This window comes from Dermacentor andersoni, chromosome 7 (assembly GCF_023375885.2).
Source record: "Dermacentor andersoni chromosome 7, qqDerAnde1_hic_scaffold, whole genome shotgun sequence".
Lineage (NCBI taxonomy): Eukaryota > Metazoa > Arthropoda > Arachnida > Ixodida > Ixodidae > Dermacentor > Dermacentor andersoni.
The window spans coordinates 148,828,039-148,846,525 of record NC_092820.1 but is presented as its reverse complement, the minus strand read 5'-3'; the positions used below and the strand labels follow the sequence as shown (position 1 = coordinate 148,846,525).

At 48.0% G+C, this 18,487-nt stretch overlaps 1 protein-coding gene and 1 long non-coding RNA gene across 3 annotated transcripts in view; one reads left to right on the top strand and one right to left on the bottom strand.

The window, feature by feature from the left end:
• The window catches only part of LOC126533636 (cysteine-rich motor neuron 1 protein-like), a 186,431-nt gene that overhangs the window by 20,946 nt on the left and 146,998 nt on the right, over positions 1 to 18,487 (bottom strand). The gene's annotated exons all lie outside the window — the stretch shown is intronic.
• The window catches only part of LOC129385561 (uncharacterized), a 400,056-nt gene continuing 389,989 nt past the window's right edge, over positions 8,421 to 18,487 (top strand). Inside the window, exon 1 of the long non-coding RNA XR_008613031.2 lies at positions 8,421 to 9,173. This is a non-coding gene — a long non-coding RNA (uncharacterized lncRNA). The remainder of the gene's footprint in view (positions 9,174 to 18,487) is intronic.

Genomic DNA, 18,487 nt, shown 5'->3' with positions numbered 1-18,487 from the left:
GTGGAGCGATGCCGCGCGGCGATTGTGCCTGCACGAACACGTGCTCTCTCGCGCGCGCTTTTTTTCGCGCGCTTTTTTATTCTCGCGCCCGTCTGGCGCGCAGCAGAGGGCGGTCAGTCGCAGAGGAGCACGCCGATGTAACTTGTTCGGTCGCGCGCCCGGAGCGTAAGGTGCCGGGGAACAGTATAATATTACTGTGGTGTACTAGAGTAGAGTACTAATACCCTACTAGTAGTGTACTAGGGAGAGTACCTAATCTAGTACACTATAATATTATCTTGCCGAAATAAAACATAGATGTCCTTTCCGTACCGTTGCACACGCGTTAAAAACGTAGTATACACGCGCACTGTGCCCCGCGTAACGCATGTATATAATCGTCCCCTCTCATGCCCATCTTCATTGTGAACAAAGGACCCGTAGCTGTCTCGAAACGTCATTTATGTTTTATTTCCTTTCAGACCTTAGGCGAGCGCCCGTTTCACTTCGACAATGTATCACCCTCGCCTGACAAATTTTCGCTGAAAAAAATATTTTTTTTTCGGCTGCACCAAATTTTTAATAATTGCCCCTGGCAGACAGCACAATTCCAACACTTCGACTACATTAAATAACTCGATGAGGCGGCCACTATTTCTACGAGAAGTCAAAATGCTTAATTGACTAAATAACATAATCACACTATATCTTTAATTACTTTGAATTTGGAACGACCTCTTAGGACCACGCCAGTTTCGAGGTATTAATTTTCAGTGTCCAACAATATGCGTCGACGTCCCACTTTTGTGCTTCAATGTATAAAACAGCGTTTTCTTTAAAAATTTAATAAGTGGAATAACAGCGAGTTTTTACCGTAACACAAGTAACACGCGTAGCGCAATAAGGACGAGGGACAAGTCGATCGGCAGGGCAAGCACTAACTTTCCAGCGCAAATTTACTGCCAGTTTGACGGCGCATATCTCGAAACCGGTGCCATCCTCAGAAGTTTTTCTAAGTCAATATGCCTTGCATACTCCCTAACTATAATTTGCAGATTGAAATATGTGCCGTAAAGTAATTATTCTGGAAGATAATTAACATAATTATGTTAATTATTCGGTTAAACATATTGATTTCTCGTATGAGACTAATGGTCGCCTCACCGAGTAATTTAGATCAGGGATTGTAATTGTGCTACCTGCCAAAGGCAATTTTTAAGATTTGGCGCACGAAAAAGAGCAAAAAAAAAAAAGCACACACTGTACACAATATTACTTATGGCGCCGAGGGTGTGGGTGGGGTCAGGAGAGTGAACAAAATTTACCTTCTCTCTCGGCACTTTTGCCATGTGTCACATTTGTAACACGCACGTCCGCGAGAGTGTCAGTTTTGAAAAAGAATTCATTGTAATGTGCGCCCTTCATCAAAAGTGAATACGTTCCTGACATTCTAAACTGACGAAATACGCTGCCGATGTTCGTTCTCAACCCCAGTTCTGAAGTGTATATACCTTTCAGTTTAATGTGAATGCGTCGAAGAAACTCGTTCATTTTTCTTCTTTTTTGGCAAAAGTCCCACGTATTTTTGATCACGCATGTACGCTGCGGGAGAGAAATAAATTACTCGAATGAGATTGGCCAAAACTACACCCTACACAAGAACACGGTGCACAGTGTACAGAGGATCGTGTGCAAAAAATCGTTTAACGTTTTGTCCTATAATGCATGACTCCCAGAAACCCATGTATTTTTTATGACGGATGTACGCTGCGGGAGAGAAGCAAACTTGTCCAATGAGATCGGAAAAAAAGAAAAAAAAAAAACTACACCGAACAAGAACACGGTGCTCAGTGTACATAGGATGGTGTACGAAAAGGTGTTTTGTATTCACGCAACACTCCATTTTTTTTTTTTCGTTTATCGTTCATTCTTATAAGGCATGACTCCCTCACTTGACTCCGTAACCGGAAGAGTACTCTCCGCGACGGCTCAGTGTGGTCTATTGCGTTTCGTTGCATAACACGACGAGGTAGCACCATTGTAGGACGCTCACGTTTGAATGTCATTACCACTTTACAAAAAAAAAAAAAAAAAAAAAAAAAACATGACGCAGACTCTCGTGATGTTATTACTCTCCGAAAACTCGGGACCTGTGAAAACTGCCCTGCCTTTTTCGATTATTGCGCAGGTAACCGACATGCGAACGATGGGACTCTGATCGCTTCGTTCACTTGGGTATATATGCTACAATGTTAAGCGGCAGTAACGTTCTTTGTTCGCCCCGTTTCTTGCACGCTTGGTCTGCGACGTCGTTGTGTTGCTTTGACTTACGCTGTGATGTGTGTGCGTTAAATGCTATAACCTCGCTCTTCCTTCTTTTTTTTTTCCTGCACAAGCTATGTCCGTAAGTTTAAAGCATGCCGGGTGTTTCTGCGAAGGCATTAAGCAATCTTCTTTTTTTTTAAGCTCGCCTCTGGCAGATAGCACAATCCTATAGACCTTGAGCTGATCAACTCGAAGAGGCTTGACATTACTCGCACACGAGAAATCGAAATACATAATCGACTAGTTTAACAAGATATCGCTAATCACCTTACGGCAGCTATTGCAATTTGCGAATTGTAGCTGCGGGGAGCTCGTGGGTGGATACTTGCCATCACTGCTTAGTCAAAGGTAACGTTCTAGCTTGAAACAACTATAGCTTTTGTTTACCAATTAGCTTACATATCAATTACATTAGCTGAAAAAAAAAAGTCGTTATAAGCTTCGAGTGGATTCCAACTGGCTAGGCTCTCTTTCAGAGATAAAGGGCAGGTGTACACCGCGTTTTTTGTGAGTGGATCTTGTTTGTAATTCTTAGGTTGTCGCCGATGCAGAGGTCATCGACAAGTGTCAACGCCCCCTGCGTGCAGGAACGCCGGCATTCGCAGCGCGCGCACGCTGTGATATCGAACGCATCTGCCCTCGGCAGTGAACATTTTGTCCTCCATATAGTTTGTCGAGTAGTCTACCTCCTGCTTGCTTGCGAGTACACGTACGATCAGGCCATATATATATATACCCCTCCATCACCGACCTGCAGGGCCAGCACCGGTCCCCATGGCGCGAGGGCCACTTAAGAAACGCTCGGTATATACCATGCCTATACTTCCGCTCTTATGCGTGTACATGGTATACACAGAGTTCCATCCATCGCCCGCCTTCCGCGGACTGCAACGCGTATCGCACGCACGCACGCACGCACGCACGCACGCACGCACGCACGCACGCACGCACGCAGTAGCTAATGTACGGCGTGTATTACACGGACGGAATGTCAACTAGGGCGCAGTGCCATGGGGCGGCGTTTCTGTATCGGCGGGGCGCCATGTGCAAGTACGTATGCGCGAGCACTCTGTACGTTGCCGATATGCGAACACGATCTCGACTCGAAGGCATCGTACTGTTTATGTTTGCTTCTCGCATATACGTCACGTCGTTTAGGGCTTTTTCTTTCAAGTTTTCCTTCTGCTCGTATCGTGTCCATATATGGGTCCCATACCGATTTCGACAATGCTGCCCGATCCAGAGGGTCGCGAGCTTTCGCAAACGCTGTAAGGGGAGGGGGGAGTTTGGTGTTTAGAGGCGAACTGCGACGAAATTTTACGTTGACTAAATTAGGTATAATTTAGCAGTATATATACACAATCCCAGAGTTAGTTCTAGCACAGGCATAAATATCGAAAAACGTGAATGGGAAAACGGCGCCGGCAGTAGCTTAATTGGTGAGAGCATCGCACGTACACGTAGTACGAAGACGTGGGTTCGTATCCCACCTGCGGCCAGTTGTTTTCTTCATCCGCTTTAATTACCATTTATTTACCGTTTCCTTTAATTCACTCCAGAATTACAAATATTTTCCCCTATGCTCTCCTTCGTGTCATTGTTTGTTGGCTTCTCATGATTTCACTAGAAAAATCGGGGCCCGCGGTTTCTTTTCTTCTCGTTCGTACATATGTGTGTATATATATCCCATTGAAGCGACCCCGGGAAAGCCGGTAATTGTCTAATTTTCTCATTAGTAGCCTTTAAATAACACCTAAACAGACGACGCACCTTAGCCAAAGTCTCCGTGAATCCATTTCCCCTTCGCTTTTTTTTCTCCCCTGTGATATGTCGGCCCAGCACGTGGCCTGTGAGCGTATATTGGCCGTGAATGTTCGCGGTTCCCGATAGTTTTTAAAGAGACACTAAAGAAATAACAATTATTTCTTCTGTATCAGTAAATATTACCCTTCCGCAACACTAAAAAAACAACAGCTCTTACCACAAAAAGACGTTTGGTAAGCCAAAAAAAAAAAAAAAACACTAAAGACAGGTGGCGACGCCTCTGTGAAGTTCCCGCACCAGCTTGCAGTTACGTCATGGATTTTAATAGCGTCTGTTAGGGCCCAGTTAATTCTTTAAGCGGTAATGATTGACTACGTCGTGTTCTAACGGAGCCCAAAGACTGAACGTGGCAAGTTTCGCGAACGTTTACCGAGCCAACGCGGCCCAAATAGGAAAAAAAAAAAAATATCTTGAAATCCGTGACGTCACACTGACGTACTGGCGTTTGGTTTCCGGGCGCGAAGTTAAAAAAAAAATGAAACTTCGAGCTTCGTTTTCTCTTTTAATAATCGGCTTAACATCGCGAGATTAACGACAACGGAGTTTTCGAAGGATACTTTATCAACCTAGATTATTATTTTTTTTTGCTTTAGTGCTCCCTTTAATGCGCATGCTTGGTTCAGTAATGTGGAAAGGCTTCTTCACCAGCAAGGTGTGATGAGGCATACTTGGTTGTTCGGCTGCTCTGCCGTGACTCTGCCCGCAGAACGGGAGCACTCAAACCTATGCCGCGCGTCCTCTGAGGGGACGATCACGTGTTGGACCGACTCGTTTCACTTCAATCGTGTTTACGCAATGCTCCCGCCTACGCTTTAAAATAATTTACAGCCCTAAATGTGAGTAAGGGTGTAAATCGGAATACAACTCATGCCCTTACACCCAGAAATGGTGTAAGGGAGTGAGTTACAGACCGGTTTACACCCTTAAATGCGAGTAAGGGTGTAAATAGGAATATAACTCATACCCTTACACCCAGAAATAGTGTAAGAGTGTGACTTATTGACCGATTTACACCCTTATTAATAAGAGTGTAAACCATTGCACAGATCACATCCTTACACCCTTCTTGATGTAAAGACGTGAATTACAGGTTCGATTTACACGCTTAGTAAATTTTAGGGGTGTAAATTAGTTCACAGTGCAGTTCTTTTCCTTCCTCCATGGAGTACAATCTCTACTAAGTGGCACGTCACGTGCATGCGTCACGAAAGACTCGTGGATGAATTCGAAGAGCATACGTCAGATAGGTGACTGCGTGGTTATGTATAGGGTTTCCCAGGTATAATGTTAGCCAAGCCGTCTAACGAAAAAAAGAAAGGTTAAAAACAAAGCACACGGTGCAAGATACGACTTGAAGACCTACGTGTGGTGTTCGGTCGTCAGACAAACTCTGACGACCGAACGCACCGTAGGTCTTAAAGTCGTACCTTGCGCCGAAGTATTGAAATTTGTTTTTGTTTAGTTGTTTCTTTTCTCGTTAAACAGCTAGGCTATATAACGTTCGCCGGGACACGTGGATACAGCAACTACGGTCTTCTCCGCGGGCGAAGCATGCAAGTCGCGGTCCTAATCTTCGTTCTGCTCGTACGGCGCGCGGACTCCTTATCATTATTTTTTTTTAATCTCCGCAGGAAATTTTTTAATCTCTGCAGGAAAGAACGCTGTGCCATATATACCACGAGCGAAATCTCTGTATAACGACCGCGCTCGGGAATATAGCGAACGACATATCGCCGACCCAAGTTTCGCAATTCTCGCGCGCGACGTTCTTTTGAAGCCGGCCGAAACGACCGAACGTTTCTCAACGACAATAATCTCTAAAATATATATATATATATATATACATTTTGCGGCCGTAATCGTACTTTCCCGTACAAGAATTAATAGAGGGAAAACTCGCGCGCTGCGACCGGTCCGAGCTAACGAGGGAATTACGCGTAGCCTACACGTGGATTCGTCTAATCTAGGTGCTTGCGGCTTCAAACGTTCGTGCGACGTTATTTATTACGCTTCATCTTTCTAAACAAAAAAAAAAAGAACGCAAGGGATCATGTGTATATATATATATATATATATATATATATATATATATATATATATATATATATATATATATATATATATTTCAAGGAAAAGTTCTGTAGGTCCGGTGCATAGGTAGTTGAATAAACGAAGGAGCACACTTACGAAAATTCCATTTTTAATGTTGTAACGTTTCGGCCGTGGCACGGCCTTCGTCAGAATACACTATATTCAATATTCAACTATATATATATATATATATATATAACGTGCGAAGGCAATGCGTTTCGGCGGACACGCATAGGCGGAGCGAGTCGTTCCGCTTATGAAAACAACAGTTTCTGGAAATTATCAATGTCGCAATGTCACAAAGCCCTTTGAAGCCAGAAAGACACAAGTTTAGGCAAATCTATCATATACTGTATGCGCTCATAATTCCCGCGCCAGATATGAACCGGCATGCTCGAAGCTCCCGTAGACATTGCAACACTACACTTCCCTCCGGTAATGTTTTTGTTGGAAGCTCTACATGTACTCTGCAAAAAAAAAAAAAAAAAAAAAAAAAAAAAAACGAACGTTGTGGGCTGTACCACGACGGAATCCCTGTAACGACCTCTATGGGGAATTGTAGCGAACTAGGCTGGCCGAAGTTTCGCAGCGTTCCTTTTAAAAGAAGCCAGCCGAACCGCGTTTCTAGAGTGTAATCTCTCAAGGCGTATTGCGACCTCATAATCTCGGTACTCGCGCGATAGTGGAGGCTTGCGGTAAGTGAAATACAAGTATGGCAGTTACGCGGGGACCTAAGGGCATAGCACATATCGCTGTTCGAAACACACACACGCACACACGCACACACACACACACACACACACACACACACACACACACACACACACACACACACACACACACACACACACACACACACACACACACACACACACACACACACACACACACACACACACACACACACACACACACACACACACAAACTAAATGAACTGTATATAGAAAAATTGTAGTCGCGATCGTCGTAAACCAAGTTTTGGTCGTAGCGGTGGTTGCTCGAGGTAGTGTTTGTCGTCTTTATCTAAGTGTTCTTAATTTGTTATTTTGATTCAATTTAGGTTTGGCTTTAATACACACAAATTAGGCTCGGAAAAATGAAACAAAAAATAGCAGGAAGGCATGTATTCGGTACAAGCAGTCATTGGGCTGTAGAGCGAAACTGTATGGTGAATGAACTCATGCCGTTGCATAAGTCTCCTACAAGGCGTTGACATTACATTTATAGGGAAGACTACGTACATACTGTGACACGGTTACGTATATGCGATGCAGATACTATTTAAAAAATTTTATTCGTATTAAAACTTACTAAAACGCTATTGTAAGGCTAGTTGAAACTTCTTGTTACTGCTCACGGTGATCCGAATGACGTTTATTTTCAGCATAACGGAAGCAGCATAACCGTAGCGGGAACGGTTATGCAAATCTCAATTCTTAGTGTAGAAAAAAATGAAGAAGAAACGTTCATATTGAAACGCACTTAAAGCTCTTATTAATCTTTACAGAAACATTTTTTCCTGTTCACTTTGGTTCTACCGAAACTGTTACGTACGTGCTATTTCTGCTTAAAAAAAAAAAAGAAGCATATACTAAAACCTTACAGGTCACCGCGCGCTTTTTAACTGTGAAAACGGACGTTTGGGCGAGTTGGTAAGCCATATTTGAAACAGAACAGCGCGGTCTTGACGGGGACAGCAGGGAAAAACGACATGGACGAGCCCCAACTGATTCCGCACTCCTCATTTCGCCGTTTTTCTCGCCGATTTTTATATATCATCGCGCGCTTGTACGTTTCCCGATTTGCTTCGTCACCCTCACCGTGCGTCACACAGCAGCCGCAGCGACGGGGCTCAACGTCCTGCAGCGATGCCGCGTCATGGCTGCACGCTAGTTCTTTTAACGTCTCGCGCTGTCCGGAACGGGCTCCTCGTCCTCCTACGTCATTCTACGTATAGCTTGCCGAAGCGCACGACAAGCGTTCATGTGTCCGCATAGACGGACGTCAAGACTGCTTGACTGCATTTCGACTGCGGTAATGGTCGGCGCGCTATAGCGTGTGGTTCGGTGTTATCGAAAACGCATCTTGCCGAGACATCCTCGCTCGCTCGCTCAGTGGACGCGCCCGTGGACGTTACTGTTTTTATTATTTTTCAGATATCCGAGCGATTTGAGCAGATTGCATCCGTGGACCACCGGAACTATATAGATAACCCACCGCGAATGCTTCGTGCGGGTCAACTCTGGACGATCTACTGGCGGGTCGCTTCGCAAGATTCTGCGGGTTATACAGTGCTACAGTCCCGGACTCTTCGATACGCCGAAAGCTACCGCTTTCTGTACGCGTACCAACGAGGAAGTGACCGTCTGCAACTTGCATCTACGCGCTCGTACGAATAGCGCTTTGTGCGGTGACTGTGACTGTACGTCGCAGTTCGGCATTCGTGAACAGTCCGCTCCCCTGAGAGTTCGAGATGGCCACGTGCTGTTCGCGTGCTCGATGACAAAAAAAAAAGTGTCTCCTGGGCAGTGGCTTCCAGCGCGCAGTTCCCCCGAAGTAACATCTCGAAACGTATCAACGACGCACTTTTCGTCGGCCATTCGTAGAGTCTGGTGCGTTTAGGACGTTAACCGGCATTTCCGGTCACGTGTGTTCGTGCGCGCGTGTGTGTTGTGCGACCGCGTTGGGCGTGGCGCATGGGAACGGAGGACGACGAACGCGCGTTGGTGTTGCCTGACCGTGGAATATGTTTGCAATGCCGTCGGTGCCGCGACTACGTGACTCTCGGTCGCCTTCTTTTTGTGCGGGTTTGTGTGAACGGTGCGTGTATACGTACGATATGGCTCCGCCCACCAACTCCCACAGGGTTTTCCTTTTGTTTACATCGTGTGGTGCACCGACGAGGCCTTCGTTTGCCGGTGCTGACAGGCAGGTCGACCTTCGACGCTGCACGGTGAGTTTCGAAAGCGCCTCCTTGCAAAAAGAATAATGAATGCGTGAAGCTTTGTGTTACTTCCTCAAACCATTGCACGCGGCACCTATACTAGAGCACGAAATATTCACGCTAAAGGCAGTTTGCAAAGCTATAGTCAGGGATCGATGCTGCTTAGTCCTAACTAGGACGAAAGATGGCGCTACGCTACGTAGAATGATGATACAGTGAGCAATTCTTTTGTTTCTTCCGCTTCCAGGTGACAAGTATAAATTTGGTTTTCTTTGTTTGACTTGCAACGACTAGAACGCACTATAGGAGAGCGTACGACGCTCAACGAAGTAAAAAATGTCACATCGGAACGTTGAGGGGAAGGTTGCTTTGTTATTTCTCACACTTTCATGAGCACGCGCGCGTCATCTTTAACGTAAGGTGGGCGCACAATACCTCTGAATGTCAGCTTCAACCATAAGAAACCATAACCACAACCATTCAACTATAAGAAAGACATCACGCGGTTACAAAAAAAGAAAAAATTACCGACAGCTATACAAAAATGCTTTCATAACCCACATCTGTCCGTCACTCCGGCTTGAACGCGCGGTTACCTCTCTGCTCGTTCTTGCGAATAATGCCTAGCCTTTTGTTACTCGGATAGGCTGCGGCGATTGTTAGGGGGAGCGACGCGACGTTTTAAAACCGGGTAGAACTGTTCCCGTCGGGTCATGCCATGCGCCGACGCGTGCATAAGCCATCGATTTGTGTTTTTCAATTTTCGTCTTCTATCCGTTTGCCGAGTCTACCAAACCGTAGTTCGCTTCGTTCACCCAGAATTCGCTTGAAGCGAGGGTGACGTCACCCGGAGCCCTCGCCCGCCTCGCAGAAGTATCAGACGGAGTAGTTGCGTGGGCACAATCTGCTAGAGTTCGAGAGAGCGTGCCGTCATGCCTATGCGTACGAGGCTCTTGTAAGTCGGGGTGTTACTGTGATGTTACTACTAGATACAAAGACAGCAGTCCTGAGAAAAACCAGAGATTCGTAGCGAAAGAACTCCGCCGGATGACGTGTTCACCGCAGGAAACAAGCAAAAAAACAGGATTCGGAGGTACAGGTAAGAAAGGCCTGCAGAGTAAAAAAAGAAAGATATTACAACAATAAAAAAGAAATGCATGCAGCATTGTCAGAACTGCAGCGCCAGCCAACGAGCAGTATAGGAGCACACCGCTACGGTACGACGGTTGTTCCCCGACTGCGTCGTCTGCTTTCGAGCACAGAAGCGACAGACGACGCTATTGCAACCGTTCGGATATACTCTCCGTCTCATAAATACGGTGCAGCGTGGCTAGAGACGCTGCGTCAGCTAGCGAGCAGCGGGAGGTACGCACCGTTGCGCGCGACTGTTGTTGCGCGACTGAGTCGTCTGCTTTGGAGGGCAGTAGCAGACGAAGCTGTTGCAGAGCCATTCCGATACTCTCTGTGTCGCAATTCCGCGCAGCATAGCGAGAGCTGGCGCTGCAGCGTTGGCGAACGACCTGTGGGAACACGCCGCTACGCAGTGTTGTTCCGCGACTGCGTCGTCTGCTTTTGAGATCAGACAGCCGGTTAGATAATCACCGTCTGGAAAGTACCGTTCGAAGTTGTGGGTGCGAAAGTTAGAGGCAGGCGGCGATGGAGCGTGTGGTGCACATTGAGCGCAGTATTGCTCGGTAGTTGCGTCGTATGCTCTTCAGTACAAACGACATGGGACGACTGTTGATTCCGCTTGGCTATGGCGTCTCGAAAAAAAAGAAAAGAAAAACGCGTTCAGCACTGTGAAAGAGCTAGAGCTGCAGCGTCAATCAGGTGTACGGATGCACATCGCTGCCTCGTCGTTTAGTTGTTACAACTTCCACGCTTTGGGTCGCGACGCACGTGTGGCGCCCTCTGCTCTAGATTTCTTATTTGGCGTTTTTGCATGCGTGCAACTTTCCTTTAGGCGTACAAGGTTATGGACGCGAAGTAACGGAAACGTCAGTTAAACATGAAGTTATTTCCTTCTGATCGCCGAGTGGCCACGTCTTTGAGACCACTTATAGTGGTATTCAAAGTGGACTGGTTAATACGAATTCAGGACGTGTACACCCCCCACCTTTCCAAACACACTTTTTTTTTTTCAATTCCTTCTTCAGCCACGTATCTGTTGCAACAGTGCCGAAGTAAACTATACAATCGCGACAGCCGAGAGATCATCTGCTGCTGGTAACCAGCACGGAGAATGCGGATCTTATTCCTATGGAAAACGCTTGATCCATACCTTTCCGGATGCACTGCGGATTCGTTTAGTGCGCCTAGACGAATGCACCAGGGGCAGAGGCTGGCAGAGACTGCCTGTATCCTTCGACTGCGACTAACCGGCGCAGCCCTTCCCACAGCCTCCACAATGCTGCACGGTATTGAAGCGAGATAGGAAAAAAGTTACCGAGTCGCTCTGGCACAATATACTTGACCGACGCAGATCCATCAAAGGAACCCGTTTGCTCGCAACAATGCCGCATTTTCTCGGCCTCTCGGCTGACGCGGTGGTCTCTCTCGTGGTCTGCGCCCTCTTTGTGTGATTTCTTTTTTCTTCTATAGAAAAAAGGCGGCCACAGCGTGGCAGGTACTGTTCATCTTTTCGTAAGGTGACAGCTGGCCTCTCGGAACAACGAATGCGGAATGCCATTATTCATGTCGCCTTCCCCCATCTTTTCTCCGCCACGCACCGCTGGTTTCTTTTTTCTTTCTTTTTTTTTTTTTTTGAGAGAGAGAAAAGTTACGTATGCCTACGACGATTGCTTGGCGCACCGTTCCGTGTCGTTTTCCAGTCGCTTCATCTCAAGAGGCTTCTCTGGCGTAGTTGACGAGGCTAGTTTCTCGGACAAAAATGAAACTTTATCCGCTTCAGCGTTCCGCGGGCGGTGGTGCATTGCTGACGAGGCGGAACGGTGTTACAGCTCGCAAGAAAAGTTTTGGTGGTGTAGCGTGGTTGTTCAGCCATGATTTCCACAAAGGAAGGGCGTACAACGCCGTGCTTTCTCCGTAAAGAAAGAATATGCAGCGCGCCAGGTACCATTTGCATATCACGTGATGAGGCCTACTTCCACACGAGTCTTCCTTTTCATTTTTTTTTGTTTTTTTTTGGACTGGGCGTCATTAATGTGACGCCATGCGCCATCCTAGGCTATTTCTCGCGATTTCTCCGTAACCGTCTAGGCTGCCAGGTTTTCAGCCTTTTAGGGTGCCGTTTGGAATTATGCGTCGTTTGGGTGCGTGGAAACGATCGCCCACCTTCTTCTGGGAGCGTCCCCGCTTCACTGCGGCCCAGGAAAGAACTTTCAAGATTGTTAGATAGTCCTGACAGACGGCCTTTGTCGGAGGAAAGGGGTCCTGGTAAGCTGACCTGGAAAGAGGTCCTGGTAAGCTGACCTGGAAAGGGTCCTGGTAAGCTGACCTGGAAAGGGTCCTGGTAAGCTGACCTGGAAAGGGTCCTGGTAAGCTGACCTGGAAAGGGTCCTGGTAGGCTGACCTAAAGCCCCTCCACCCACGCGTCAACGCCGCTGGTCGGCGAAAACGTGTATGGAGGGGCTTTAAGCTGACGGAGACCGTCCTCAGCACAGAGGGCTTTGAAAGCGTTGTTGCGCTTCTTGTAGAGAACTGGTCTTAGAGGCAAGACTTTAAGCAGTGCCGTATTCGCCTTTCCTTTTTCCTATTTCTTTTTTGCTCTTCTTTCCTTTTCTTTTTTGTAATATGTCTTTTCTGTTATCTTTTGTTCACCTTACCTCCTTTCCCGGCCCAGCACAGGGTAGCCAGCCGGTCTGAGAACTGGCTAACATCCCTGTCTTTCCGTCTAAACATGCTTCCTTTGTTTTTCGTTCTTCCCGCACATTGTACAGTGGATAGCCGGTTACCTGGTCGGTAACTCTTAAAGCGGCCTAACTCTTTCGTGACTGATCCGACAACTCGACAGGCGTGTTCTCAACGTCAGTCAACGTTTTCCAGTGGAGCGCTATCTTGTGTATACTTTTCTCCCAGCGGCGTGTATTTGCTTATTTGCTTTGAGCTTAGAATATATCTCGGGTGTGGTTCCATTTTGGCGTCTTCATGTTTCGATCGCGATTATAGCGGCGTACATTATTAGACTAGTCAGGGCGGCCATGTTTGGCCATTCCTTTGCTGATATGGCTTGTCGCGGCGGCTATTGCATTTCTACACTGGACTGTGCTTTTACCGAGGCCGTAGGTGATAATTGCTCGCGTTTAATGCGCCTGTTCGTGGATGTTCCAACCGCTTGTATGCTTCATATGTTTCCGCAGCGTCACTTTCTTATATATATATATGGCGCTTACACGTAACCCTCTTCAATGGTCCCGTTATATTGCCCGAATCCTTTCGTGCGTCATATGACTGTTAGATTGAAAAAAAAGAACAACAAGAAACTTGCCTACTTTGTTATATATAACCATTTTATATGTAGCAACAGAAACAATAACAAGAGCAAAAAACGCATCAAAAGCATTGTGGATGTTCCCTTTCTTAACAATTTTGCCGCTACCTTGCACAAACGCTCACGCGCAAGTCGATTTATCGTTTCCATTTTTCTTTTTTCAGTTTATGCGCATTGTTGCTTCGGTTAGGTTAGTTTTCTGATATCCATCCCTCGATTTTATTACCGCCATCGACAAGAACATCGACGTAGAAGAACAACAGAATCGTTATACAAGTCGCGAATTCTCTCTCTCTCTCTCTCTCTCTCTCTCTCTATCCTAGCCACTTCGCACCACTTGTAACTCGATGCGGCCACACGTACAAGCCGCGTCTAGTGCCTCGTCGGGTCGCCGGCTGTCCATCGTCGCTTATCTCCGCGCTGTCCGCGTTCTCGCCGCGCTATCTTCGAATGCAAACAGCGACCCTTGTAACGGGGGCGCTCGTAACTTGTCAACGCGTCTCTCGGAAGCCAAACCGGGGTGAACGCCGCGGTCCCCTCTGGAAGAGATAACCTCCCCCCCTCCCCGTTCCCGCGCCCCTCCGGATACGCGTGGCAGATTCCGCGGATGCCTTTCTATCCGCAGAAGAGAGGCAACGTAGAAGAAAAGAAAGAACGTTACAGCAGCTGCCAGCACGCTTAAATTGGTGGTGTCGTTGTGCGACTCCTGTGGGTGCGAGGAAACCATCGAGCACCTATTGTGTACCTGCCCTGGCTGGCTACGATGTACAACGCCTCTCTCTGCGGGCAACCTTACACCGACTGGACCGTTCACCGAGTCAAAGATACTCGGACCGTGGCCACACCCGTCACCGGCACGAAAAGCGATTCGTGCACTAGTGCAATACTTGAAGTGCACCTGCCTAAGAGACCGTTTATAGTGTCCCCCCACACGCACTCAGTGCTTACTCTCTCCTCCCTTTTTTCCTCTTTACATTCCACTTTCCCCACCCCCAGTGTAGGGTAGCAAACAGGATGCTCTTCTGGTTGACCTCCCTGCCTTTCTTGTCCTTGCTCTCTCTTTCTCTCTCTCCGCACTTTCCAGGACGTGCGCGCACACATTCGAATAGAGTACACCGATGTAGAGTTGGGAGCGTTGACGACGGGCCTGGCTGGGGGTGTCGTCGATTGGGTGTAGCGCAGATTGAGACGACGGCAGTGGTGTGTGCACAACGTCGGTTTACGGGTGCAAGCAATTGTATGCGTCGAGGAACACTTGGTGTGGGACGGGTCCCGTTCGGCGTGTACGAGTGTGACTTGTGCGATGGACCCTCTGGTTTGTGTAGTACGTGCCAGGCATCGCTGAAGCGCCGCACTTCTACGTTGAGCCTCCTCCCGGTGAAAACGAGTCCAACTTCGTCGTGTGCTAAGAATAGCGCAGCGTGCCTCGCAAGCGCTGACGAAAAAAAGAAAAACGATAAAAGAACATTGGGTAAACATATTCTCGCAGAGCGTGGGGGGGGAGGGGGGGGATCGGGATATTTCTCTTCTTCTTGAGCATATGTACGCATCGAAGCAGCATTGCCGTGTAACATTGCAACCTCAGACGCAAGAGTTCGTCAGAGCTGGCTTCTCCGCAATAGGAGGCTCCATGAGGTGAAGCCCGCTTTGCGGTTTCCTTCACCTTACACGCGCGTGCGCTTGCCTCTATGGCCCACGGGTTTTCGTCCGTGTGCGCTTAACCGAGATCGTTCCCACGGCAACGGCGAACGTCGCCAGTAAATGCGTGCATGAGGGAGGGGAAAGTTACTATGGCGATATGGTTTGTATGTTTTTTTTTTGCTCGAGTAATTGAGTTAACGCAGTTAGTCGCTGCAATCTAGAGGCAGGTGCTAATTACTACTGCGAAATCAATCACGCGAACGTTCGAGGCACGTCTTTCGCTGTTGGCGTTGCCGTGCTGTCACGGCATCGATGCGCATGCGCGGACCGCGCTTGGTGGTTTAGAAAGGTCTCTCCGGAAACAACAATAAATAATAAAAAAAACGCGCAGTGTGTTTGCTTTCAAAACGCGGTCGAAGTGCGAGTAGACGTACCGTCACGGCGCGTTCAATCAGCTCTGCCGGAGCCAGGGCGGCGGGCATTCTGGCTTCCGTGCTGCTGGCGCTGTGTGTGGGCACGTTATTTGCGTTCCTGCCGAGCAAGTCGCGTGCCAATCACCAAACCGTGGCGCCTGATTCGCTGGTCTAAGTGGAACGTACAAGTAAATAAACGTCAAGGAAACGTCGAATCCTTCCTGTGGGCGCTGAAGGGACACCGATGGCGTTCCTTCGCTCTGCCATCTCGTGCTTCGATCACCGAGTTGTGACGCCTGCCGGAATGCCGTTGGCATAGGTGTGCACGCCAGCTTTCCGAAACGCGCCGCGCTAAGCCTTGCTTTCGCTTTCAGGGCTCAGTGTTCGGGCCGAAGCTGCCAGTTTCTCTCTCTCGCTCAACAAGAGAACGCCTGTAGCACACTGCCGTGTTCTTCTATAGATCGCACTTGAGGGAGACGGTTTCGCGAGTTCATTGTGATATCAGGCGAATCTACCGATAACAGCGGGCGGCCGAGCCGGTCTTTTTAATCTTTCCGCAGTCTTCGTCGGCGCTCTCATCGTCGAGGCGAGAGCTTATCGATGTGCCCTATCTGCCGCGCACTTTCTCGCAGCGCAATCTGCATCGATTGACATCACTTCACGTAGTGTGTACACAGAGCTAATCGACAGTCCTGGGCAATCTCGGAAGATTTTCACGCGTGTACATTTATCTCGCACCCCCTGTCACGTGCTTCGTCGCCCCGCAGCCGCTTATCCGACGTCTTAAAAAGGTACGCTGTATGAAGGCCGACGCTAAATTATGTTGTATACGCAAACTATTGTTTCAAGGCTCCATTTTCATCCTCTTTGGCGGAAGAGAGTTAACTATTACTAGTCTGGGACTAGTCGGGGAAAATAGAGGTCGACCTTCCATTTTTCGCAGACGTCACGGTGGAACCGCAGCGCCGTTATACGGCAGTGTGACGTCACAAATTAAAAATAAAAAGAATAGTACTCTCTCGTATTGCGGTCGTTGTGGCGAAGGAAAGTTTTAGGTCTTACGGTTTCTTTTGAATACAATGTGCCCCCCCCCCCCCTCCCCGCTTTGCGGACGTTTAACTATATACCGTCGGTGACAGCGTATAAGAACGCCAGTCACGCCAACCAATTACGTTAGCTAATTTTAGTGACGTCGCCACGTAGAAGTTTCTTTTTTTTTCTTGTATTCTTTTTATGCGCGTTTCTTTCTCTAGGGAACTATGCTTTGTAGCGCGGTGGCATAGAACGCCGATGGAGTGCGGTTTCCTGGGCGGAGCGTCGAACTAAATTATTCGTGTTTTTTTTCTGCGAAGTATAAACTGGTTTAGAATTTTTCGAAATCCGTGACGTCACGGCGTACTAGCGCGGAAGCTTCCCGGTAGTGTCGCCACTGTCGTTATGTTGTTATTAACTTTTCTGGAGCAGTTTGCAGGAGCATAATTTACTAGTACAACTCAACTTAATAACCGTCGTTAGTGTATCTTTAAAGAAAAGAGTGTGGGTTAGAAACATGTTGGAACGAAGGATGCTAGGCATAGCCTTCAGAGACAGAAAGAGAGCGGTTTGGGTCAGAGAGCAAACGGGTATAGCCGATATTCTAATTGACATTAAGAGAAAGAAGATGGCGCTGCGCACGTCACGTAATGCGCAGGTTAGATAACCGTTGGACCGTTAGGGCTACAGAATAGGCACCAAGAGAAGGGAAGCGTAGTAGAAGAAGGCAGAAGACTAGGTGGTGCGATGAAATTAGGAAATTCGCGGATGCTAGTGGGAATCGGTTGGCGCAGGACAGCAGTAATTGGAGATCGCAGGGAGAGGCCTTCGTCCTGCAGTGGACATAAAATAGGCTGGTAATGATGATGATGATGACGATAAAGTGTATAATAAAGAAGTGCGAAACGACGGGACATTATAAAAAAAGGGGGGGGTGGGGGGGCGTGGAACCTCGTCCTGTTCCCCGAGAGGCGGGTCAATGTCGCGGTGCCGCCTTGTGCACCTATATACACACACACCACCGCGCTTCTCCCAACGACGCAACCTCGTGTCGAGGAGGGGGCACATATACCGTAGAGCGTGTCGTATATCTCTTTACCTGCCTAATGCCCCGGGACCGTTACGGGTGAGCGGCGCCCGCCCGCTCGCCCGTCTTGGCTTGGCTTGTCTAGAAGTCATCCTCTCATATAAACACTCTTCCTCGTTTAATTTTGTTTCTTTCTTTCTTCCTTCCTCGAGCTTTTGGTTACTGGCCGTGCGTTGCTCGTCTCCTTCGCCTTTGTTTCACTCTTTTCTTTTTTGTCATTCCATCGTTCCTGTCGCTCGCTTGCAGTAGCCTAGAAGAAACAAGCACCGTCTACTGCTGCTTCTTTTTTTGTTATCTTTACTTTAGGCAGGGTTTCCCGGCCTGTTGAGCCCGCAATGCATTCACGGCTTCGGGGGGAGTGGGGGGGGGGAGGACAGAGACTTGGAGGACAAAAGACGGTGGTCGTCGACCGTGACCCGCCGGCAGAAGCTCCGGCAGCGGAAAGAGTTGTGAGCCTCTGGCGGTTCCCAGGAACCAGAGACGCGCGGGTCCTTTTTGGTCGCATGCCGCCTAAAGGATGACGGAAGAAGCCGAGACGTCACTGAGCGTATGAGAAAAGGCCGGGGAGGGGGGGGGGGGTTTCCGCGGTTGATCGATGCGTGCGTGCGTGTGTCTGTGTGTGTCGTATGTAGACACTCCACAAGACGGCAACCGCTATAAAAGCGAACGTTCTAAAAAAAAAAAAAAGTTAGACGTACAA